The sequence below is a fragment of the Engystomops pustulosus genome, chromosome 10 (assembly GCF_040894005.1).
Source record: "Engystomops pustulosus chromosome 10, aEngPut4.maternal, whole genome shotgun sequence".
NCBI classification, from domain to species: Eukaryota; Metazoa; Chordata; class Amphibia; order Anura; family Leptodactylidae; genus Engystomops; species Engystomops pustulosus.
Genome location: NC_092420.1, coordinates 138,919 through 164,187, shown reverse-complemented (window position 1 = coordinate 164,187; position 25,269 = coordinate 138,919). Strand labels below are relative to the sequence as shown.

Below are 25,269 nucleotides of genomic sequence, written 5' to 3'. Positions count from 1 at the left end.
TGATCCTTACACTGGGGGCAGCAGCTATAAAGCTCCAGCTCCTGCTGTTAATAATTTCTGGCCCCGCCCACTGTCCGGAGAAGGGGCGGAGGGTGCGGAAGGGGGAAACACTGTAACATTGTGTCCCAGCAACTATGTATATACAGCTCCATCTATATACAGAGGGACATATACAGAGCCATAACATATACACCTATATACAGAGCCATATATATATACAGCTCCATCTATATACAGAGGGACATATACAGAGCCACAACATATACACCTATATACAGAGCCATATATACAGCTACATCTATATACAGAGGGACAGTATATACAGCTCCATCTATATACAGAGGGACAGTATATACAGCTCCATCCATATACAAATGGACATATACAGAGACACAACATATACACCTATATACAGAGCCATATATACAGCTACATCTATATACAGAGGGACAGTATATACAGCTCCATCTATATACAGAGGGACATATACAGAGCCACAACATATACACCTATATACAGAGCCATATATATATACAGCTACATCTATATACAGAGGGACAGTATATACAGCTCCATCTATATACAGAGGGACATATACAGAGCCACAACATATACACCTATATACAGAGCCATATATATATACAGCTACATCTATATACAGAGGGACAGTATATACAGCTACATCTATATACAGAAGGACAGTATATACAGCTACACCTAAATACAAATGGACAATATACAATGCTACAACTATATACAGATTAACAGTATATGCAGCTCCACGTATATGTTGTACAGAAAGACAGTATATACAGCTACACATATATACAGAGGGACAATATATACAGCTATTTATAGAGGGACAGTATATACACATACACCTATATACAGAGGAACAGTACATAAAGCTACAACTATATACAGAAAAACAGTTTATACAGCTACACCTATATACTGTACAGAGGCAGGGTATATACAGCTACAAATATATACAAGAGGGACAATATATACACCAACACCTATATACAGAGGGACACTATATATACAGGTACAAATATACACAGAGGTACAGTATATGCAGCTACAGTTTTATACTGTACAAAGGGGCAGAATATAGAGCTACACCTATATAGACAGGGCAGTATATACAGCTATGTATATATATATATATATATATATACACACACACAAATGACAATATAAACACCTACACCTATATCCAGAGGGGCTGTATATACACCTACACAAATATACAGGTAAACAGCATATATACCTACACCTATATGCAGAGGACAGTATATATACGTGCACATATAAACAGAGGACAGTATATGAAGCTACAATTCATATAGGTGTAGCTGTATATACTGTCCCCTATATACTATAAGAGAGGGACAGTATATACACCCTCAGTGTATACAGAGGGCCACTGTATACAGCCACAATTTTATACAGAGGGATAGTATATGCAACTACAACATTATACTGTACAGAGGGACAGTATATACAGCTACAATTATACACTATTTACAGCTACCAATATATAGAGGGACAGTATATGCAGAAACATCAATACACTGTACAAAGGGACAATCTAAACAGCTACACCTATATACTGTACAGAGGAACAGTATATACAGCTACATTTATATACAGATGACCATTATATACAAGGGGACAATATATACAGCTACCTTCTATATACAGAGGGACAGTATATACAGCTACAACTATATACAGAGGGACAATATATACAGTTATATCTATATACTGTACAGAGGGACAGTATATACAACTTCATGCACAGGGACAGTACATACAGCCACAACTATATATAGTTGTAAATGTATGTATAGTATAGTATGTAATGTATAGTATGTAAATAGTTGTATATAGACAGTAAATGCAGCTACATTTATATACAGAGGGACACTATATGCAGCTACACCTATATACTGATGGACAGTATATACACCTATATACAGAGAGACACTATATGCAGCTACACCTATATACTGATGGACAGTATATACACCTATATACAGAGAGACACTATATGCAGCTACACCTATATACTGATGGACAGTATATACACTTATATACAGAGGGACACTATGCAGCTACACCTATACACTGATGGATAGTATATACACCTATATACAGAGGGACACTATGCAGCTACACCTATATACTGATGGATAGTATATACACCTATATACAGAGGGACACTATGCAGCTACACCTATATACTGATGGATAGTATATACACCTATATACAGAGGGACACTATATGCAGCTACATCTATATACTGATGGATAGTGTATACACCTATATACAGAGGGACACTATATGCAGCTACACCTATATACTGATAGACATTATATACACCTATATACAGAGGGTCACTATATGCAGCTACACCTACATACTGATAGACATTATATACACCTATATACAGAGGGACAATATGCAGCTACACCTATATACTGATGGATAGTATATACACCTATATACAGAGGGACACTATATGTAGCTAAACCTATATACTGATGGAAAGTGTATACACCTATATAAGGAGAGACTATATGCAGCTACACCTATATACTGATGGACAGTATATACACCTATATACAGAGGGACACTATGCAGCTACAACTATATACTGATGGACAGTATATAAACCTATATACAGAGGGACACTATGCAGCTACACCTATATACTGATAGACATTATATACACCTATATACAGAGGGACACTATGCAGCTACACCTATATACTGATAGACATTATGTACACCTATATACAGAGGGACAATATATGCAGCTACACCTATATACTGATGGATTGTATATGTACCTATATACAGAGAGACACTATATGCAGATACACCTTTATACTGATGGACAGTATATACACCTATATACAGAGTGACACTATATACAGCTGGACATATACAGAGGGACACTATATGCAGCTACACCTATATACTGATAGAAAGTATATACACCTATATACAGAGAGACACTATATGCAGCTACACCTATATACTGATGAACAGTATATACACCTATATACAGAGGGACAATATGCAGCTACACCTATATACTGATAGATATTATATACACTTATATACAGAGGGACACTATATGCAGCTACACCTATATACTGATGGACAGTATATACACCTATATACCGAGGGACACTATGCAGCTACACCTATATACAGATGGACAGTATATACACCTATATACAGAGGGACACTATATGCAGCTACACCTATATACAGATACACCTTTATACTGATAGACATTATATACAGAGGGACAATATTTACAGAGACAACTATATATAGAGGGACAGTATATATACGGTTACATCTATATACCATACAGAGTAACAGTGTATACAGCTACAACTATATATATATATGTTTATACACACACATATATATATGGACAGTATAAGCAGCAACAGCTATACACAGGAGGGAAGTATATACAGCTACCTATATATGGGAGGACATTATATACAGCTACACATATAAACAGAGGGACAGTATATTACAGCCAGAGGGGGAGTATATACACCCACACATATATATGGGGACAGTACATACAGCCACACCTATATTGGGGACCATATAGACAGACACACCTATATACCTACATCTACTGATGTAGAACAGGGACAGTATATACAGTGACACCTATAGACAGGAGGCAGTATACTCACCTATATACAGAGGGTCTGTATATACAGCTACAAGGATGTACAGGACAGTAAATACACCTACCTATATACAGAGGGGACAGTATATACCGACTCACCTATAGGCAGTATACACACCTACACCTATATATAAAATGTCAATAAATACACCTATATACAGGGGCTGTATACACATCATCTACACCTATAAACAGAGGGACTGTACATGTACCTACATCTGTATACACACCTATAGAAACAATAGGGGCATGTCCTCACACTGCTGTGCTCTGTGCAATCGTTAGGTGATGGAGTGAGATATTTATGTGTGGTGTATATGTCCTCACACTGCTGTGCTCTGTGCAATCGTTAGGTGATGGAGTGAGATGTATTTATGTGTGGTTTATATGTCCTCACACTGCTGTGCTCTGTGCAATCGTTAGGTGATGGAGTGAGATGTATTTATGTGTGGTTTATATGTCCTCACACTGCTGTGCTCTGTGCAATCGTTAGGTGATGGAGTGAGATATTTATGTGTGGTGTATATGTCCTCACACTGCTGTGCTCTGTGCAATCGTTAGGTGATGGAGTGAGATGTATTTATGTGTGGTTTATATGTCCTCACACTGCTGTGCTCTGTGCAATCGTTAGGTGATGGAGTGAGATATTTATGTGTGGTTTATATGTCCTCACACTGCTGTGCTCTGTGCAATCGTTAGGTGATGGAGTGAGATGTATTTATGTGTGGTTTATATGTCCTCACACTGCTGTGCTCTGTGCAATCGTTAGGTGACAGAGTGAGATGTATTTATGTGTGGTGTATATGTCCTCACACTGCTGTGCTCTGTGCAATCGTTAGGTGATGGAGTGAGATGTATTTATGTGTGGTGTATATGTCCTCACACTGCTGTGCTCTGTGCAATCGTTAGGTGACGGAGTGAGATGTATTTATGTGTGGTTTATATGTCCTCACACTGCTGTGCTCCGTGCAATCGTTAGGTGACAGAGTGAGATGTATTTATGTGTGGTTTATATGTCCTCACACTGCTGTGCTCTGTGCAATCGATAGGTGATGGAGTGAGATATTTATGTGTGGTTTATATGTCCTCACACTGCTGTGCTCTGTGCAATCGTTAGGTGATGGAGTGAGATGTATTTATGTGTGGTGTATATGTCCTCACACTGCTGTGCTCTGTGCAATCGTTAGGTGATGGAGTGAGATGTATTTATGTGTGGTTTATATATCCTCACACTGCTGTGCTCTGTGCAATCGTTAGGTGATGGAGTGAGATATTTATGTGTGGTTTATATGTCCTCACACTGCTGTGCTCTGTGCAATCGTTAGGTGATGGAGTGAGAGATATTTATGTGTGGTTTATATGTCCTCACACTGCTGTGCTCTGTGCAATCGTTAGGTGATGGAGTGAGATGTATTTATGTGCGGTTTATATGTCCTCACACTGCTGTGCTCTGTGCAATCGTTAGGTGATGGAGTGAGATGTATTTATGTGTGGTTTATATGTCCTCACACTGCTGTGCTCTGTGCAATCGTTAGGTGATGGAGTGAGATGTATTTATGTGTGGTGTATATGTCCTCACACTGCTGTGCTCTGTGCAATCGTTAGGTGATGGAGTGAGATGTATTTATGTGTGGTGTATATGTCCTCACACTGCTGTGCTCTGTGCAATCGTTAGGTGACAGAGTTAGATGTATTTATGTGTGGTTTATATGTCCTCACACTGCTGTGCTCTGTGCAATCGTTAGGTGATGGAGTGAGATGTATTTATGTGTGGTTTATATGTCCTCACACTGCTGTGCTCTGTGCAATCGTTAGGTGATGGAGTGAGATGTATTTATGTGTGGTGTATATGTCCTCACACTGCTGTGCTCTGTGCAATCGTTAGGTGATGGAGTGAGATGTATTTATGTGTGGTTTATATATCCTCACACTGCTGTGCTCTGTGCAATCGTTAGGTGATGGAGTGAGATATTTATGTGTGGTGTATATGTCCTCACACTGCTGTGCTCTGTGCAATCGTTAGGTGATGGAGTGAGATGTATTTATGTGCGGTTTATATGTCCTCACACTGCTGTGCTCTGTGCAATCGTTAGGTGATGGAGTGAGATGTATTTATGTGTGGTGTATATGTCCTCACACTGCTGTGCTCTGTGCAATCGTTAGGTGATGGAGTGAGATGTATTTATGTGTGGTGTATATGTCCTCACACTGTATTTATGTGTGGTGTATATGTCCTCACACTGCTGTGCTCTGTGCAATCGTTAGGTGATGGAGTGACTCACACTGCTGTGCTCTGTGCAATCGTTAGTGACAGAGTGAGATGTATTTATGTGTGGTTTATATGTCCTCACACTGCTGTGCTCTGTGCAATCGTTAGGTGATGGAGTGAGATGTATTTATGTGGTGGTTGTCCTCACACTGCTGTGCTCTGTGCAATCGTTAGGTGATGGAGTGAGATGTATTTATGTGTGGTGTATATGTCCTCACACTGCTGTGCTCTGTGCAATCGTTAGGTGATGGAGTGAGAGATATTTATGTGTGGTTTATATGTCCTCACACTGCTGTGCTCTGTGCAATCGTTAGGTGATGGAGTGAGATATTTATGTGTGGTTTATATGTCCTCACACTGCTGTGCTCTGTGCAATCGTTAGGTGATGGAGTGAGATGTATTTATGTGTGGTGTATATGTCCTCACACTGCTGTGCTCTGTGCAATCGTTAGGTGACGGAGTGAGATGTATTTATGTGTGGTTTATATGTCCTCACACTGCTGTGCTCTGTGCAATCGTTAGGTGATGGAGTGAGATATTTATGTGTGGTGTATATGTCCTCACACTGCTGTGCTCTGTGCAATCGTTAGGTGATGGAGTGAGATATTTATGTGTGGTGTATATGTCCTCACACTGCTGTGCTCTGTGCAATCGTTAGGTGATGGAGTGAGATATTTATGTGTGGTTTATATGTCCTCACACTGCTGTGCTCTGTGCAATCGTTAGGTGATGGAGTGAGATGTATTTATGTGTGGTGTATATGTCCTCACACTGCTGTGCTCTGTGCAATCGTTAGGTGATGGAGTGAGATGTATTTATGTGTGGTGTATATGTCCTCACACTGCTGTGCTCTGTGCAATCGTTAGGTGATGGAGTGAGATGTATTTATGTGTGGTGTATATATCCTCACACTGCTGTGCTCTGTGCAATCGTTAGGTGATGGAGTGAGAGATATTTATGTGTGGTTTATATGTCCTCACACTGCTGTGCTCTGTGCAATCGTTAGGTGATGGAGTGAGATGTATTTATGTGTGGTTTATATGTCCTCACACTGCTGTGCTCTGTGCAATCGTTAGGTGATGGAGTGAGATGTATTTATGTGTGGTTTATATGTCCTCACACTGCTGTGCTCTGTGCAATCGTTAGGTGATGGAGTGAGAGATATTTATGTGTGGTTTATATGTCCTCACACTGCTGTGCTCTGTGCAATCGTTAGGTGATGGAGTGAGAGATATTTATGTGTGGTGTATATGTCCTCACACTGCTGTGCTCTGTGCAATCGTTAGGTGATGGAGTGAGATGTATTTATGTGTGGTTTATATGTCCTCACACTGCTGTGCTCTGTGCAATCGTTAGGTGATGGAGTGAGATGTATTTATGTGTGGTGTATATGTCCTCACACTGCTGTGCTCTGTGCAATCGTTAGGTGATGGAGTGAGATGTATTTATGTGTGGTTTATATGTCCTCACACTGCTGTGCTCTGTGCTGCAGTGTTCATACTCTCTATGATCCTGCCCTCCAGGGGGGACAGTAGAGAAGTGGAGGGAGGTGTTGGGCCCCGGGGCCCCTCCAGGTGTGGGATCCGCTCAGCCATGACCTTTCCTATGAGAGGAGACTAATAAAGTTGGAGTTTTTTGCTTCCTTTGTGCTTTCTTGTTATTGTCACTTTTACAGCTTTTTCTTTTATGTTCTTGTTCTTCTTTCTCATGGTTTCAGTCTCTGGTCATGTGACGTCTCTCCCTCATCTGGACCAATCAGGTGGCTGCGTGCAGCGTCTGTTCTTGTTCGCTTTATTGTTTGACCGTTAAAGTTTAGTATTAACCCTGCGGCATTGTGTGCGGAGCCGTGTCATGTGTCAGGGCGGAGGTCACGGGGTCACAGGGACAGTACAGGGGCCCCGGACCGCCACCTGGTGGGGGCCACAGCCTGTAGGAACCGGCTCCCCTCCTGTGTCCGATTATCCGGGCTCCGCCGTCTGATTACTTGTGGCTTCATGAGACGTGATTTACATTAACAGCGGGAAAATCATCTGTGATAACCTGCGGAACGGGGGGCTGCGGGGGTCACGGTTACTGTTGTGGATCGGGGGCTGCGGGGGTCACGGTTACTGTTGTGGATCGGGGGCTGCAGGGGTCACGGTTACTGTTGTGGATCGGGGGCTGCGGGGGTCACGGTTACTGTTGTGGATCGGGGGCTGCGGGGGTCACGGTTACTGTTGTGGATCGGGGCTGCGGGGGTCACGGTTACTGTTGTGGATGGGGGGCTGCGTGGGTCACGGTTACTGTTGTGGATCGGGGGCTGCAGGGGTCACGGTTACTGTTGTGGATGGGGGGCTGCGTGGGTCACGGTTACTGTTGTGGATCGGGGGCTGCAGGGGTCACGGTTACTGTTGTGGATCGGGGGCTGCGGGGGTCACGGTTACTGTTGTGGATCGGGGGCTGCGGGGGTCACGGTTACTGTTGTGGATGGGGGGCTGCGTGGGTCACGGTTACTGTTGTGGATCGGGGGCTGCGGGGGTCACGGTTACTGTTGTGGATCGGGGCTGCGGGGGTCACGGTTACTGTTGTGGATCGGGGGCTGCGGGGGTCACGGTTACTGTTGTGGATGGGGGCTGCGGGGGTCACGGTTACTGTTGTACATCAGGGGGCTGCGGGGGTCACGGTTACTGTTGTGGATCGGGGGCTGCGGGGGTCACGGTTACTGTTGTGGATCGGGGGCTGCGGGGTCACGGTTACTGTTGTGGATCGGGGGCTGCGGGGGTCACGGTTACTGTTGTGGATCGGGGGCTGCGGGGGTCACGGTTACTGTTGTGGATCGGGGGCTGCGGGGGTCACGGTTACTGTTGTGGATCGGGGGCTGCGGGGGTCACGGTTACTGTTGTGGATCGGGGGCTGCGGGGGTCACGGTTACTGTTCTGGTTGGGGGCTGCGGGGGTCACGGTTACTGTTGTGGATGGGGGGCTGCGGGGGTCACGGTTACTGTTGTGGATCGGGGGCTGCGGGGGTCACGGTTACTGTTGTGGATCGGGGGCTGCGGGGTCACGGTTACTGTTGTGGATCGGGGGCTGCAGGGGTCACGGTTACTGTTGTGGATCGGGGGCCACGGTTACTGTTGTGGATGGGGGGCTGCGGGGGTCACGGTTACTGTTGTGGATCGGGGCTGCGGGGGTCACGGTTACTGTTGTGGATCAGGGGCTGCGGGGGTCACGGTTACTGTTGTGGATGGGGGGCTGCGGGGGTCACGGTTACTGTTGTGGATGGGGGGCTGCGGGGGTCACGGTTACTGTTGTGGATCGGGGCTGCGGGGGTCACGGTTACTGTTGTGGATCGGGGGCTGCGGGGGTCACGGTTACTGTTGTGGATCGGGGGCTGCGGGGGTCACGGTTACTGTTGTGGATCGGGGGCTGCGGGGGTCACGGTTACTGTTGTGGATCGGGGGCTGCGGGGGTCACGATTACTGTTGTGGATCGGGGGCTGCGGGGGTCACGGTTACTGTTGTGGATGGGGGGCTGCGTGGGTCACGGTTACTGTTGTGGATCGGGGCTGCGGAGGTCACGGTTACTGTTGTGGATCGGGGGCTGCGGGGGTCACGGTTACTGTTGTGGATCGGGGGCTGCGGGGGTCACGGTTACTGTTGTGGATGGGGGGCTGCGGGGGTCACGGTTACTGTTGTGGATCGGGGGCTGCGGGGGTCAAGGTTACTATTGTGGATCAGGACTGCAGGGGTCACGGTTACTGTTGTGGATGGGGGGCTGCGGGGGTCACGGTTACTGTTGTGGATCGGGGGCTGCAGGGGTCACGGTTACTGTTGTGGATCGGGGGCTGCGGGGGTCACGGTTACTGTTGTGGATCGGGGGCTGCGGGGGTCAAGGTTACTATTGTGGATCAGGACTGCAGGGGTCACGGTTACTGTTGTGGATGGGGGGCTGCGGGGGTCACGTTTACTGTTGTGGATGGGGGGCTGCGGGGGTCACGGTTACTGTTGTGGATCGGGGGTCACGGTTACTGTTGTGGATCGGGGCTGCGGGGGTCACGGTTACTGTTGTGGATGGGGGGCTGCGGGGGTCACGGTTACTGTTGTGGATGGGGGGCTGCGGGGGTCACGGTTACTGTTGTGGATGGGGGGCTGCGGGGGTCACGGTTACTGTTGTGGATGGGGGGCTGCGGGGGTCACGGTTACTGTTGTGGATGGGGGGCTGCGGGGGTCACGGTTACTGTTGTGGATCGGGGGCTGCGGGGGTCACGGTTACTGTTGTGGATCGGGGGCTGCGGGGGTCACGGTTACTGTTGTGGATCGGGGGCTGCGGGGGTCACGGTTACTGTTGTGGATCGGGGGCTGCGGGGGTCACGGTTACTGTTGTGGATCGGGGGCTGCGGGGGTCACGGTTACTGTTGTGGATCGGGGGCTGCGGGGGTCACGGTTACTGTTGTGGATCGGGGGCTGCGGGGGTCACGGTTACTGTTGTGGATCGGGGGCTGCGGGGGTCAAGGTTACTGTTGTGGATCGGGGGCTGCGGGGGTCACCGTTACTGTTGTGGATCGGGGGCTGCGGGGGTCACGGTTACTGTTGTGGATCGGGGGCTGCGGGGGTCACGGTTACTGTTGTGGATCGGGGGCTGCGGGGGTCACGGTTACTGTTGTGGATCGGGGGCTGCGGGGGTCACGGTTACTGTTGTGGATCGGGGGCTGCGGGGGTCACGGTTACTGTTGTGGATGGGGGGCTGCGTGGGTCACGGTTACTGTTGTGGATCGGGGCTGCGGGGGTCACGGTTACTGTTGTGGATCGGGGGCTGCGGGGGTTACGGTTACTGTTGTGGATCGGGGGCTGCGGGGGTCACGGTTACTGTTGTGGATGGGGGGCTGCGTGGGTCACGGTTACTGTTGTGGATCGGGGCTGCGGGGGTCACGGTTACTGTTGTGGATCGGGGGCTGCGGGGGTTACGGTTACTGTTGTGGATCGGGGGCTGCGGGGGTCACGGTTACTGTTGTGGATCGGGGGCCACGGTTACTGTTGTGGATGGGGGGCTGCGGGGGTCACGGTTACTGTTGTGGATCGGGGGCTGCGGGGGTCACGGTTACTGTTGTGGATCGGGGGCTGCGGGGGTCACGGTTACTGTTGTGGATCGGGGGCTGCGGGGGTCACGGTTACTGTTGTGGATCGGGGGCTGCGGGGGTCACGGTTACTGTTGTGGATCGGGGGCTGCGGGGGTCACGGTTACTGTTGTGGATCGGGGGCTGCGGGGGTCACGGTTACTGTTGTGGATCGGGGGCTGCGGGGGTCACGGTTACTGTTGTGGATCGGGGGCTGCGGGGGTCACGGTTACTGTTGTGGATCGGGGGCTGCGGGGGTCACGGTTACTGTTGTGGATCGGGGGCTGCGGGGGTCACGGTTACTGTTGTGGATGGGGGGCTGCGTGGGTCACGGTTACTGTTGTGGATCGGGGCTGCGGGGGTCACGGTTACTGTTGTGGATCGGGGGCTGCGGGGGTTACGGTTACTGTTGTGGATCAGGGGCTGCGGGGGTCACGATTACTGTTGTGGATGGGGGGCTGCGGGGGTCACGATTACTGTTGTGGATCGGGGGCTGCGGGGGTCACGGTTACTGTTGTGGATGGGGGGCTGCAGGGGGTCACGGTTACTGTTGTGGATGGGGGGCTGCGGGGGTCACGGTTACTGTTGTGGATCGGGGGCTGCGGGGGTCACGGTTACTGTTGTGGATCGGGGGCTGCGGGGGTCACGGTTACTGTTGTGGATCGTGGGCTGCGGGGGTCACGGTTACTGTTGTGGATCGGGGGTCACGGTTACTGTTGTGGATCGGGGCTGCGGGGGTTACGGTTACTGTTGTAGATCGGGGCTGCGGGGGGGGGGGGGGGGGTAATTTAGCCTAGAAGCCCCCTGCATGTGCCCACTGTGCCAGCCTCAGGTACCAGAGCACCACCTAGTGGTCAGACCACCCTGTCCCCCACTACAACTCCCAGCATGTCTGGATACAGCTGAGGGTTTGCTCCAGTTGCAGCAGTCCATGAACCCCGTGACCCCTGCGCCCTCTGTCCTTGGCCGACGTTACAGGACGTTTTGGGCTTCAGTGTTGACGATTAAACACAATGAGATGACGGAGGAATCAGGACTGATCCGGGCCAAGCCGCAGGACGCCGCCTCCTGTCACCTGCTCTGCCGGGCCCCTCGCCATGTTCAGGACCTCTGCTTGCAGACAGGGAATGAAGCAGCCAATATATTCCCTCTGCCATGTTCAGGACCTCTGCTTGCAGACAGGGAATGAAGCAGCCAATATATTCCCTCTGCCATGTTCAGGACCTCTGCTTGCAGACAGGGAATGAAGCAGCCAATATATTCCTTCTGCCATGTTCAGGACCTCTGCTTGCAGACAGGGAATGAAGCAGCCAATATATTCCCTCTGCCATGTTCAGGACCTCTGCTTGCAGACAGGGAATGAAGCAGCCAATATATTCCCTCTGCCATGTTCAGGACCTCTGCTTGCACACAGGGAATGAAGCAGCCAATATATGCCCTCTGCCATGTTCAGGACCTGTGCTTGCAGTCAGGGAATATAGCAGCCACCATGGGCCCTCTGCCATGTTCAGGACCTCTGCTTGCAGTCAGGGAATATAGCAGCCACCATGGGCCCTCTGCCATGTTCAGGACCTCTGCTTGCAGTCAGGGAATGAAGCAGCCTCCATGTGCCCTCTGCCATGTTCAGGACCTCTGCTTGCAGACAGGGAATGAAGCAGCCAATATATTCCCTCTGCCATGTTCAGGACCTCTGCTTGCAGTCAGGGAATGAAGCGGCCAATATATGCCCTCTGCCATGTTCAGGACCTCTGCTTGCAGTCAGGGAATGAAGCAGCCTCCATGTCCCCTCAGGTTTTGTCCTTTTTTGGCGCATATTACATAAATTTGGGAAATCTAATGGCATTTCCCCCGGTGTCTGTGATGTGGGGCGCACGGGGGGAAGGCGGGGTGCACCTCCCTGTAATATTCGCAGTGTCCACCCTAATCCACTTCATTCCCGAAAGCTTATCAGGTCGCTAATCCTGAGATTACAGAGGCCAAAACATCTCTCCAGCACACCCTCCGCTGCTGTCAGTGAATGGAAACACTGAGGGATTGTTACACCAGAATAGAGGGGATCCCTCAGCCATGTGGGGGGCCCTGGAGCTCATCTGGCAGCGGCTTATCTCCCCTTATGGCCGCGCTGGGGTCACTCTGTACCGGAGACGTCTCTGCTTAGTAAATAAGCAATAAACAGTCATTAATGCTGAGCACGGCGAGCGGGCGATCCCAGGACCTCAGAGGTCACACGGGTCCTGAGGATCAGCCCCCCAGCTGCAGATTCACTGGCAGTTACACTGAGCAAGAAGCACTCCCCCCACAAGCAGTGTAACAGCTTGTGAATCTTCAGGGCTCTAGAAACTGGCACAGGAAGCCTTTCAGGCTCATTAGCATAATTATAAAAGTTGATTTGGGAAGGAAGGAGGCCATGGATAAGAAATATAACACGATTTCCACAGTCCCCGATCTATGGGTAACGTCCGGGGTTCATCAGGATGGATTTTCATGGGAGATTTCCTATAAGGGGCCCCGACCTCAGTGACTATTTTACCCCCATATAGTGAAGATACTACACACCTCTGCGCACCCCTTATAGGAAACCCCCTCCCCCAGCGCACCTCGTCTTCTATCCCAGCAGGTTGTGTGTCTGCCAAACCGTCCCATAGGGTCCCATGCAGAGGTGAGCCCCCTCCCTATAGAGCGCCCCCTCCCTATAGAGCTCCCCCTCCCTATAGAGCGCCCCCTGCCTATAGAGTGCCCCCTGCCTATAGAGCGCCCCCTGCCTATAGAGCGCCCCCTCCCTATAGAGCGCCCCCTCCCTATAGAGCGCCCCCTCCCTATAGAGCGCCCCCTCCCTATAGAGCGCCCCCTCCCTATAGAGCGCCCCCTGCCTATAGAGCGCCCCCTCCCTATAGAGCGCCCCCTCCCTATAGAGCGCCCCTCCCTATAGAGCGCCCCTCCCTATAGAGCTCCCCCTCCCTATAGAGCGCCCCCTGCCTATAGAGTGCCCCCTGCCTATAGAGCGCCCCCTGCCTATAGAGCGCCCCCTCCCTATAGAGCGCCCCTTCCCTATAGAGCGCCCCCTCCCTATAGAGCGCCCCCTGCCTATAGAGAGCCCCCTCCCTATAGAGCGCCCCCTCCCTATAGAGCGCCCCCTCCCTATAGAGCGCCCCCTGCCTATAGAGCGCCCCCTGCCTATAGAGCGCCCCCTCCCTATAGAGAGCCCCCTCCCTATAGAGCGCCCCCTGCCTATAGAGCGCCCCCTCCCTATAGAGCGCCCCCTCCCTATAGAGCGCTCCCTCCCTATAGAGAGCCCCCTCCCTATAGAGAGCCCCCATGCCTATAGAGAGCCCCCCTGCCTATAGAGCGCCCCCTCCCTATAGAGAGCCCCCTCCCTATAGAGAGCCCCCATGCCTATAGAGAGCCCCCCTGCCTATAGAGAGCCCCCCTGCCTATAGAGCGCCCCCTCCCTATAGAGAGCCCCACTGCCTATAGAGCGCCCCCTCCCTATAGAGAGCCCCCCTGCCTATAGAGCGCCCCCTCCCTATAGAGAGCCCCCCTCCCTATAGAGCGCTCCCTGCCTATAGAGCGCCCCCTCCCTATAGAGCGCCCCCACCCTATAGAGCGCCCCCTGCCTATAGAGCGCCCCCTCCCTATAGAGCGCCCCCTCCCTATAGAGCGCCCCCTCCCTATAGAGAGCCCCCTCCCTATAGAGAGCCCCCCTGCCTATAGAGTGCCCCCTCCCTATAGAGAGCCCCCATGCCTATAGAGCGCCCCCTCCCTATAGAGCGCTCCCTGCCTATAGAGCGCCCCCTCCCTATAGAGAGCCCCCTCCCTATAGAGCGCCCCCCTCCCTATAGAGCGCCCCCTCCCTATAGAGAGCCCCCCTGCCTATAGAGAGCCCCCTCCCTATAGAGAGCCCCCTCCCTATAGAGCGCCCCCTCCCTATAGAGCGCCCCCTCCCTATAGAGAGCCCCCACCCTATAGAGCACACCCTCCCTATAGAGCGCCCCCTCCCTATAGAGCGCCCCCCTGCCTATAGAGAGCCCCCTCCCTATAGAGCGCCCCCTCCCTATAGAGAGCCCCCCTGCCTATAGAGAGCCCCCTCCCTATAGAGAGCCCCCTCCCTATAGAGCGCCCCCTCCCTATAGAGCGCCCCCTCCCTATAGAGAGCCCCCTCCCTATAGAGAGCCCCCTCCCTATAGAGAGCCCCCTCCCTATAGAGCGCCCCCTCCCTAAAGAGCGCCCCCTCCCTATAGAGCGCCCCCCTGCCTATAGAGAGCCCCCTCCCTATAGAGAGCCCCCTCCCTATAGAGCGCCCCCTCCCTATAGAGAGCCCCCTCCCTATAGAGCGCTCCCTGCCTATAGAGAGCGCCCCCTCCCTATAGAGCGCCCCCTCCCTATAGAGCGCCCCCTCCCTATAGAGAGCCCCCCTCCCTATAGAGCGCCCCCTGCCTATAGAGCGCCCCCTCCCTATAGAGCGCCCCCTCCCTATAGAGAGCCCCCCTCCCTATAGAGCGCCCCCTCCCTATAGAGCGCCCCCTCCCTATAGAGCGCCCCCTCCCTATAGAGCGCCCCCTCCCTATAGAGCGCCCCCTCCCTATAGAGCGCTCCCTGCCTATAGAGCGCCCCCTCCCTATAGAGAGCCCCCTCCCTATAGAGCGCCCCCTCCCTATAGAGCGCTCCCTGCCTATAGAGCGCCCCCTCCCTATAGAGCGCTCCATGCCTATAGAGAGCCCCCTCCCTATAGAGCGCTCCCTGCCTATAGAGCGCCCCCTCCCTATAGAGCGCCCCCTCCCTATAGAGTGCCCCCTGCCTATAGAGCACACCCTCCCTATAGAGCGCCCCCTGCCTATAGAGCGCCCCCTCCCTATAGAGAGCCCCCCTGCCTATAGAGCGCCCCCTCCCTATAGAGAGCCCCCCTCCCTATAGAGCGCTCCCTGCCTATAGAGCGCCCCCTCCCTATAGAGCGCCCCCTCCCTATAGAGCGCCCCCACCCTATAGAGCGCCCCCTGCCTATAGAGCGCCCCCTCCCTATAGAGCGCCCCCTCCCTATAGAGCGCCCCCTCCCTATAGAGAGCCCCCTCCCTATAGAGAGCCCCCCTGCCTATAGAGTGCCCCCTCCCTATAGAGAGCCCCCATGCCTATAGAGCGCCCCCTTCCTATAGAGCGCTCCCTGCCTATAGAGCGCCCCCTCCCTATAGAGAGCCCCCTCCCTATAGAGCGCCCCCTCCCTATAGAGCGCCCCCTCCCTATAGAGAGCCCCCCTCCCTATAGAGCGCCCCCCTCCCTATAGAGAGCCCCCCTGCCTATAGAGAGCCCCCTCCCTATAGAGCGCCCCCTCCCTATAGAGCGCCCCCTCCCTATAGAGCGCCCCCTCCCTATAGAGCGCCCCCTCCCTATAGAGAGCCCCCTCCCTATAGAGCGCCCCCTCCCTATAGAGCGCCCCCTCCCTATAGAGAGCCCCCTCCCTATAGAGCGCCCCCTCCCTATAGAGCGCCCCCTCCCTATAGAGAGCCCCCTCCCTATAGAGCGCCCCCTCCCTATAGAGCGCCCCCTCCCTATAGAGAGCCCCCCTGCCTATAGAGAGCCCCCTCCCTATAGAGAGCCCCCTCCCTATAGAGCGCCCCCTCCCTATAGAGCGCCCCCTCCCTATAGAGAGCCCCCCTGCCTATAGAGCGCTCCCTGCCTATAGAGCGCCCCCTCCCTATAGAGAGCCCCCTCCCTATAGAGCGCCCCCTCCCTATAGAGCGCCCCCTCCCTATAGAGAGCCCCCTCCCTATAGAGCGCCCCCTCCCTATAGAGAGCCCCCCTGCCTATAGAGAGCCCCCTCCCTATAGAGCGCCCCCTCCCTATAGAGAGCCCCCCTGCCTATAGAGAGCCCCCTCCCTATAGAGAGCCCCCTCCCTATAGAGCGCCCCCTCCCTATAGAGCGCCCCCTCCCTATAGAGAGCCCCCTCCCTATAGAGAGCCCCCTCCCTATAGAGCGCCCCCTCCCTATAGAGCGCCCCCTCCCTATAGAGAGCCCCCCTGCCTATAGAGCGCCCCCTCCCTATAGAGAGCCCCCCTGCCTATAGAGCGCCCCCCTGCCTATAGAGAGCCCCCTCCCTATAGAGAGCCCCCTCCCTATAGAGCGCCCCCTCCCTATAGAGAGCCCCCTCCCTATAGAGAGCCCCCTGCCTATAGAGAGCCCCCTCCCTATAGAGAGCCCCCCTCCCTATAGAGAGCCCCCTGCCTATAGAACGCCCCCTCCCTATAGAGCGCCCCCCTGCCTATAGAGCGCCCCCTGCCTATAGAGCGCCCCCTCCCTATAGAGAGCCCCCCTCCCTATAGAGAGCCCCCTGCCTATAGAGAGCCCCCCTGCCTATAGAGCGCCCCCTGCCTACAGAGCGCCCCCTGCCTATAGAGCGCCCCCTCCCTATAGAGCGCCCCCTCCCTATAGAGAGCCCCCCTCCCTATAGAGCGCCCCCTCCCTATAGAGCGCCCCCTGCCTATAGAGCGCCCCCTCCCTATAGAGCGCCCCCTCCCTATAGAGCGCTCCCTGCCTATAGAGCGCCCCTCCCTATAGAGCGCCCCCTCCCTATAGAGCGCCCCCTCCCTATAGAGAGCCCCCTCCCTATAGAGAGCCCCCTCCCTATAGAGCGCCCCCTCCCTATAGAGCGCCCCCTCCCTATAGAGCGCCCCCTCCCTATAGAGCGCTCCCTGCCTATAGAGCGCCCCCTCCCTATAGAGAGCCCCCTCCCTATAGAGCGCCCCCTCCCTATAGAGCGCTCCCTGCCTATAGAGCGCCCCCTCCCTATAGAGCGCTCCCTGCCTATAGAGAGCCCCCTCCCTATAGAGCGCTCCCTGCCTATAGAGCGCCCCCTCCCTATAGAGTGCCCCCTGCCTATAGAGCACACCCTCCCTATAGAGCGCCCCCTGCCTATAGAGCGCCCCCTCCCTATAGAGCGCCCCCCTGCCTATAGAGCACACCCTCCCTATAGAGCGCCCACTCCCTATAGAGCGCCCCCTGCCTATAGAGCGCCCCTCCCTATAGAGCGCCCCCCTGCCTATAGAGCACCCCCTCCCTATAGAGCGCCCCCTCCCTATAGAGCGCCCCCTCCCTATAGAGAGCCCCCTCCCTATAGAGCGCCCCCTGCCTATAGAGCGCCCCCTCCCTATAGAGAGCCCCCTGCCTATAGAGCGCCCCCTGCCTATAAAGCGCCCCCTCCCTATAGAGAGCCCCCCTGCCTATAGAGCGCCCCCTCCCTATAGAGAGCCCCCTCCCTATAGAGAGCCCCCTGCCTATAGAGCGCACCCTCCCTATAGAGAGCCCCCTGCCTATAGAGCGCCCCCTCCCTATAGAGAGCCCCCTCCCTATAGAGCGCCCCCTCCCTATAGAGAGCCCCCTCCCTATAGAGCGCCCCCTCCCTATAGAGCGCTCCCTGCCTATAGAGCGCCCCCTCCCTATAGAGAGCCCCCTCCCTATAGAGCGCTCCCTGCCTATAGAGCGCTCCCTGCCTATAGAGCGCCCCCTCCCTATAGAGCGCTCCCTCCCTATAGAGCGCCCCCTCCCTATAGAGAGCGCCCCCTCCCTATAGAGAGCGCCCCCTCCCTATGGAGCATCCCCTCAGTTACCCCTCAGGTTCTGCCCCATCACTCAGTTACCCCTCATGTTCTGCCCCATCACTCAGTTACCCCTCAGGTTCTCCCCATCACTCAGTTACCCCTCAGGTTCTGCCCCATCACTCAGTTACCCCTCAGGTTCTCCCCCATCACTCAGTTACCCCTCAGGTTCTCCCCCATCACTCAGTTGCCCCTCAGGTTCTCCCCATCACTCAGTTAACCCTCAGGTTCTGCCCCATCACTCAGTTACCCCTCAGGTTCTGCCCCATCACTCAGTTACCCCTCAGGTTCTCCCCCATCACTCAGTTACCCCTCAGGTTCTCCCCCATCACTCAGTTGCCCCTCAAGTTCTGCCCCATCACTCAGTTACCCCTCAGGTTCTCCCCATCACTCAGTTGCCCCTCAGGTTCTCCCCCATCACTCAGTTACCCCTCAGGTTCTCCCCCATCACTCAGTTACCCCTCAGGTTCTCCCCATCACTCAGTTACCCCTCAGGTTCTGCCCCATCACTCAGTTACCCAACAGGTTCTCCCCCATCACTCAGTTACCCCTCAGGTTCTCCCCCATCACTCAGTTACCCCTCAGGTTCTGCCCCATCACTCAGTTACCCCTCAGGTTCTGCCCCATCACTCAGTTACCCCTCAGGTTCTCCCCCATCACTCAGTTACCCCTCAGGTTCTCCCCCATCACTCAGTTACCCCTCAGGTTCTCCCCCATCACTCAGTTACCCCTCAGGTTCTGCCCCATCACTCAGTTACCCCTCAGGTTCTGCCCCATCACTCAGTTACCCCTCAGGTTCTGCCCCATCACTCAGTTACCCCTCAGGTTCTGCCCCATCACTCAGTTACCCCTCAGGTTCTGCCCCATCACTCAGTTACCCCTCAGGTTCTGCCCCATCACTCAGTTACCCCTCAGGTTCTGCCCCATCACTCAGTTGCCCCTCATGTTCTCCCCATCACTCAGTTACCCCTCAGGTTCTGCCCCATCACTCAGTTACCCCTCAGGTTCTGCCCCATCACTCAGTTACCCCTCAGGTTCTGCCCCATCACTCAGTTGCCCCTCAGGTTCTCCCCATCACTCAGTTGCCCCTCAGGTTCTCCCCATCACTCAGTTACCCCTCAGGTTCTCCCCCATCACTCAGTTACCCCTCAGGTTCTCCCCCATCACTCAGTTGCCCCTCAGGTTCTCCCCCATCACTCAGTTGCCCCTCAGGTTCTCCCCCATCACTCAGTTACCCCTCAGGTTCTCCCCCATCACTCAGTTGCCCCTCAGGTTCTGCCCCATCACTCAGTTACCCCTCAGGTTCTCCCCCATCACTCAGTTGCCCCTCAGGTTCTCCCCATCACTCAGTTACCCCTCAGGTTCTCCCCATCACTCAGTTACCCCTCAGGTTCTCCCCATCACTCAGTTACCCCTCAGGTTCTCCCCATCACTCAGTTACCCCTCAGGTTCTGCCCCATCACTCAGTTACCCAACAGGTTCTCCCCCATCACTCAGTTACCCCTCAGGTTCTCCCCCATCACTCAGTTACCCCTCAGGTTCTGCCCCATCACTCAGTTACCCCTCAGGTTCTCCCCCATCACTCAGTTACCCCTCAGGTTCTCCCCCATCACTCAGTTACCCCTCAGGTTCTGCCCCATCACTCAGTTACCCCTCAGGTTCTGCCCCATCACTCAGTTACCCCTCAGGTTCTCCCCCATCACTCAGTTATCCCTCATGTTCTCCCCATCACTCAGTTACCCCTCAGGTCCTGCCCATCACTCAGTTATCCCTCATGTTCTCCCCATCACTCAGTTACCCCTCAGGTTCTCCCCATCACTCAGTTACCCCTCAGGTTCTGCCCCATCACTCAGTTACCCCTCAGGTTCTCCCCATCACTCAGTTACCCCTCAGGTTCTCCCCATCACTCAGTTACCCCTCAGGTTCTGCCCCATCACTCAGTTACCCCTCATGTTCTCCCCATCACTCAGTTACCCCTCATGTTCTCCCCATCACTCAGTTACCCCTCAGGTTCTCCCCCATCACTCAGTTACCCCTCAGGTCCTGCCCATCACTCAGTTAACCCTCAGGTTCTCCCCCATCACTCAGTTAACCCTCAGGTTCTCCCCCATCACTCAGTTACCCCTCAGGTTCTCCCCATCACTCAGTTACCCCTCAGGTTCTCCCCATCACTCAGTTACCCCTCAGGTTCTCCCCCATCACTCAGTTACCCCTCAGGTTCTCCCCATCACTCAGTTACCCCTCAGGTTCTCCCCCATCACTCAGTTATCCCTCAGGTTCTCCCCCATCACTCAGTTAACCCTCAGGTTCTCCCCCATCACTCAGTTAACCCTCAGGTTCTCCCCCATCACTCAGTTACCCCTCAGGTTCTCCCCATCACTCAGTTACCCCTCAGGTTCTCCCCATCACTCAGTTGCCCCTCAGGTTCTCCCCATCACTCAGTTACCCCTCAGGTTCTCCCCATCACTCAGTTACCCCTCAGGTTCTCCCCATCACTCAGTTACCCCTCAGGTTCTGCCCCATCACTCAGTTACCCCTCAGGTTCTCCCCCATCACTCAGTTACCCCTCAGGTTCTCCCCATCACTCAGTTACCCCTCAGGTTCTCCCCATCACTCAGTTACCCCTCAGGTTCTCCCCATCACTCAGTTACCCCTCAGGTTCTCCCCCATCACTCAGTTACCCCTCAGGTTCTCCCCATCACTCAGTTACCCCTCAGGTTCTCCTCATCACTCAGTTACCCCTCAGGTTCTCCCCATCACTCAGTTACCCCTCAGGTTCTCCCCCATCAGTCAGTTACCCCTCAGGTTCTCCCCATCACTCAGTTACCCCTCAGGTTCTCCCCATCACTCAGTTACCCCTCAGGTTCTCCCCCATCACTCAGTTACCCCTCAGGTTCTCCCCCATCACTCAGTTACCCCTCAGGTTCTCCCCATCACTCAGTTACCCCTCAGGTTCTCCCCCATCACTCAGTTACCCCTCAGGTTCTCCCCATCACTCAGTTATCCCTCAGGTTCTCCCCATCACTCAGTTACCCCTCAGGTTCTCCCCCATCACTCAGTTGCCCCTCTTGTTACCCTCTTACCTCACCGCCAGAGGTCCTGCACTACCTTCGGCTGCAGGTCATGTGATCGTGACATCATCGCAGGTCCTGCAGCCTCCAGATCGTGATATTCTCCGGGGCGGCAGGACCTGAGTGACGTCATTTTCAGGGCCTTGTGATGACCCCTGTTCGGCCTCTTTCCCCCCTGCAAGCCCCAGAGCGGGAGCGTCACGGTATGTACCTGTGTACTTGTCACAGCTGAGGGTTGGTCGCTGTGTGTCAGTGTAGGTGGGGACAGGTTTACTCTCTGGTGTTTGACTCTTGCGTTAGTTGAGTTTTGGGCTTTTGCGGTTTTTTTGTGACTTTTTATAAAGTTGCAGGTGATGCACCTGATGTACAAGACCTCATGAGGACGTCATACATTGACCTGGAGGAGGAGGGGCATGAGATGACATCATACATAGACCTGGGGGAGGAGGGGCATGAGATGACATCATATATAGACCTGGAGGAGGAGGGGCATGAGATGACATCATATATAGACCTGGAGGAGGAGGGGCATGGGATGACATCATACATTGACCTGGAGGAGGAGGGGCATGAGATGACATCATACATAGACCTGGGGGAGGAGGGCATGAGATGACATCATATATAGACCTGGAGGAGGAGGGGCATGAGATGACATCATATATAGACCTGGAGGAGGAGGGGCATGGGATGACATCATATATAGACCTGGAGGAGGAGGGGCATGGGATGACATCATACATTGACCTGGAGGAGGAGGGGCATGAGATGACATCATATATAGACCTGGAGGAGGAGGGGCATGGGATGACATCATACATTGACCTGGAGGAGGAGGGGCATGGGATGACATCATACATAGACCTGGAGGAGGAGGGGCATGAGATGACATCATATATAGACCTGGAGGAGGAGGGGCATGGGATGACATCATACATTGACCTGGAGGAGGAGGGGCATGGGATGACATCATACATAGACCTGGAGGAGGAGGGGCATGAGATGACATCATACATAGACCTGGAGGAGGAGGGGCATGAGATGACATCATACATAGACTTGGAGGAGGAGGGGCATGAGATGACATCATACATAGACCTGGGGGAGGAGGGACATGAGATGACATCATACATAGACCTGGAGGAGGAGGGGCATGAGATGACATCATACATAGACTTGGAGGAGGAGGGGCATGAGATGACATCATACATAGACCTGGGGGAGGAGGGACATGGGATGACATCATACATAGACCTGGGGGAGGAGGGGCATGAGATGACATCATACATAGACCTGGGGGAGGAGGGGCATGAGATGACATCATACATAGACCTGGGGGAGGAGGGGCATGAGATGATGATGTCATACATAGACCTGGGGGAGGAGGGGCATGAGATGACATCATACATAGACCTGGGGGAGGAGGGGCATGAGATGATGATGTCATACATAGACCTGGGGGAGGAGGGGCATGAGATGACATCATACATAGACCTGGGGGAGGAGGGGCATGAGATGATGATGTCATACATAGACCTGGGGGAGGAGGGGCATGAGATGACATCATACATAGACCTAGAGGAGGAGGGGCATGAGATGATGATGTCATTCATAGACCTGGAGGAGGAGGGGCATGAGATGACATCATACATAGACCTGGGGGAGGAGGGGCATGAGATGATGATGTCATTCATAGACCTGGAGGAGGAGGGGCATGAGATGACATCATACATAGACCTGGAGGAGGAGGGGCATGAGATGATGATGTCATACATAGACCTGGAGGAGGAGGGGCATGAGATGACATCATACATAGACCTGGAGGAGGAGGGGCATGAGATGACATCATACATAGACCTGGAGGAGGAGGGGCATGAGATGACATCATACATAGACCTGGAGGAGGAGGGGCATGAGATGATGATGTCATACATAGACCTGGAGGAGGAGGGGCATGAGATGATGATGTCAGATGTTTCATAGATACAATGTCACTCTTGGAGCTCGCAGAGACTTGTTACTGGATCCTCTAATAAAATCAGTCCCGGAAGAAGCGACTCCAGAATCTGCAGGAGAGATTCTCGCTGTGACCTCCCGCTAATGGTTAACCCGTGTGTTATGGTGGCGCCTCGCGCTGTTTACATCTGATGGTATCACAACGACTATAAATAAGACTCGTGTCTATACATCCCGGCCGCGCCCCCACCACACCCCAACGTCACATGGACGCACACCCCCCAAACGTCACCTGCTATTGGCTCCAGCCTGTGGCCCTGAACTCAGATGTCACCACCAGGAGGGGGAGGGGGAACGAGCAACACAGGAGGCCTGGCTGATAACAGAGAGTAATAGATTGTATCCCCCTGTACAGTCTCCTCTCCCCGGGATGTAATGGCTGATAACAGAGAGTAATAGATTGTATCCCCCCCTGTACAGTCTCCTCTCCCCGGGGTGTAATGGCTGATAACAGAGAGTAATAGATTGTATCCCCCCCCTGTACAGTCTCCTCTCCCCGGGGTGTAATGGCTGATAACAGAGAGTAATAGATTGTATCCCCCCTGTACAGTCTCCTCTCCCCGGGGTGTAATGGCTGATAACAGAGAGTAATAGATTGTATCCCCCTGTACAGTCTCCTCTCCCGGGGATGTAGTGGCTGATAACAGAGAGTAATAGATTGTACCCCCCCCCCTGTACAGTCTCCTCTCCCCGGGGTCTAATGGCTGATAACAGAGAGTAATAGATTGTATCCCCCCCTGTACAGTCTCCTCTCCCCGGGGTGTAATGGCTGATAACAGAGAGTAATAGATTGTATCCCCCCTGTACAGTCTCCTCTCCCCGGGGTGTAATGGCTGATAACAGAGAGTAATAGATTGTATCCCCCCTGTACAGTCTCCTCTCCCCGGGATGTAATGGCTGATAACAGAGAGTAATAGATTGTATCCCCCTGTACAGTCTCCTCTCCCCGGATGTAATGGCTGATAACAGAGAGTAATAGATTGTATCCCCCCTGTACAGTCTCCTCTCCCCGGGGTGTAATGGCTGATAACAGAGAGTAATAGATTGTATCCCCCCCTGTACAGTCTCCTCTCCCCGGGATGTAATGGCTGATAACAGAGAGTAATAGATTGTATCCCCCCTGTACAGTCTCCTCTCCCCGGGATGTAATGGCTGATAACAGAGAGTAATAGATTGTATCCCCCCCCCCTGTACAGTCTCCTCTCCCCGGGGTGTAATGGCTGATAACAGAGAGTAATAGATTGTATCCCCCCTGTACAGTCTCCTCTCCCTGGGGTGTAATGGCTGATAACAGAGAGTAATAGATTGTATCCCCCCTGTACAGTCTCCTCTCCCCGGGGTGTAATGGCTGATAACAGAGAGTAATAGATTGTATCCCCCCCTGTACAGTCTCCTCCCCCCGGGGTGTAATGGCTGATAACAGAGAGTAATAGATTGTATCCCCCTGTACAGTCTCCTCTCCCCGGGGTGTAATTACTGATAACAGAGAGTAATAGATTGTATCCCC

General features: G+C 53.2%; 1 protein-coding gene across 1 annotated transcript in view; it reads right to left on the bottom strand.

Moving 5' to 3' along the window:
• The window catches only part of LOC140103705 (sodium-coupled neutral amino acid transporter 3-like), a 105,278-nt gene extending 83,499 nt beyond the window's left edge, over positions 1-21,779 (bottom strand). The window contains exon 1 of the mRNA XM_072126900.1: positions 21,759-21,779. The gene's annotated coding sequence lies outside the window, so the exon portion shown is untranslated. The remainder of the gene's footprint in view (positions 1-21,758) is intronic.
• Positions 21,780-25,269: the final 3,490 nt, after the last annotated feature.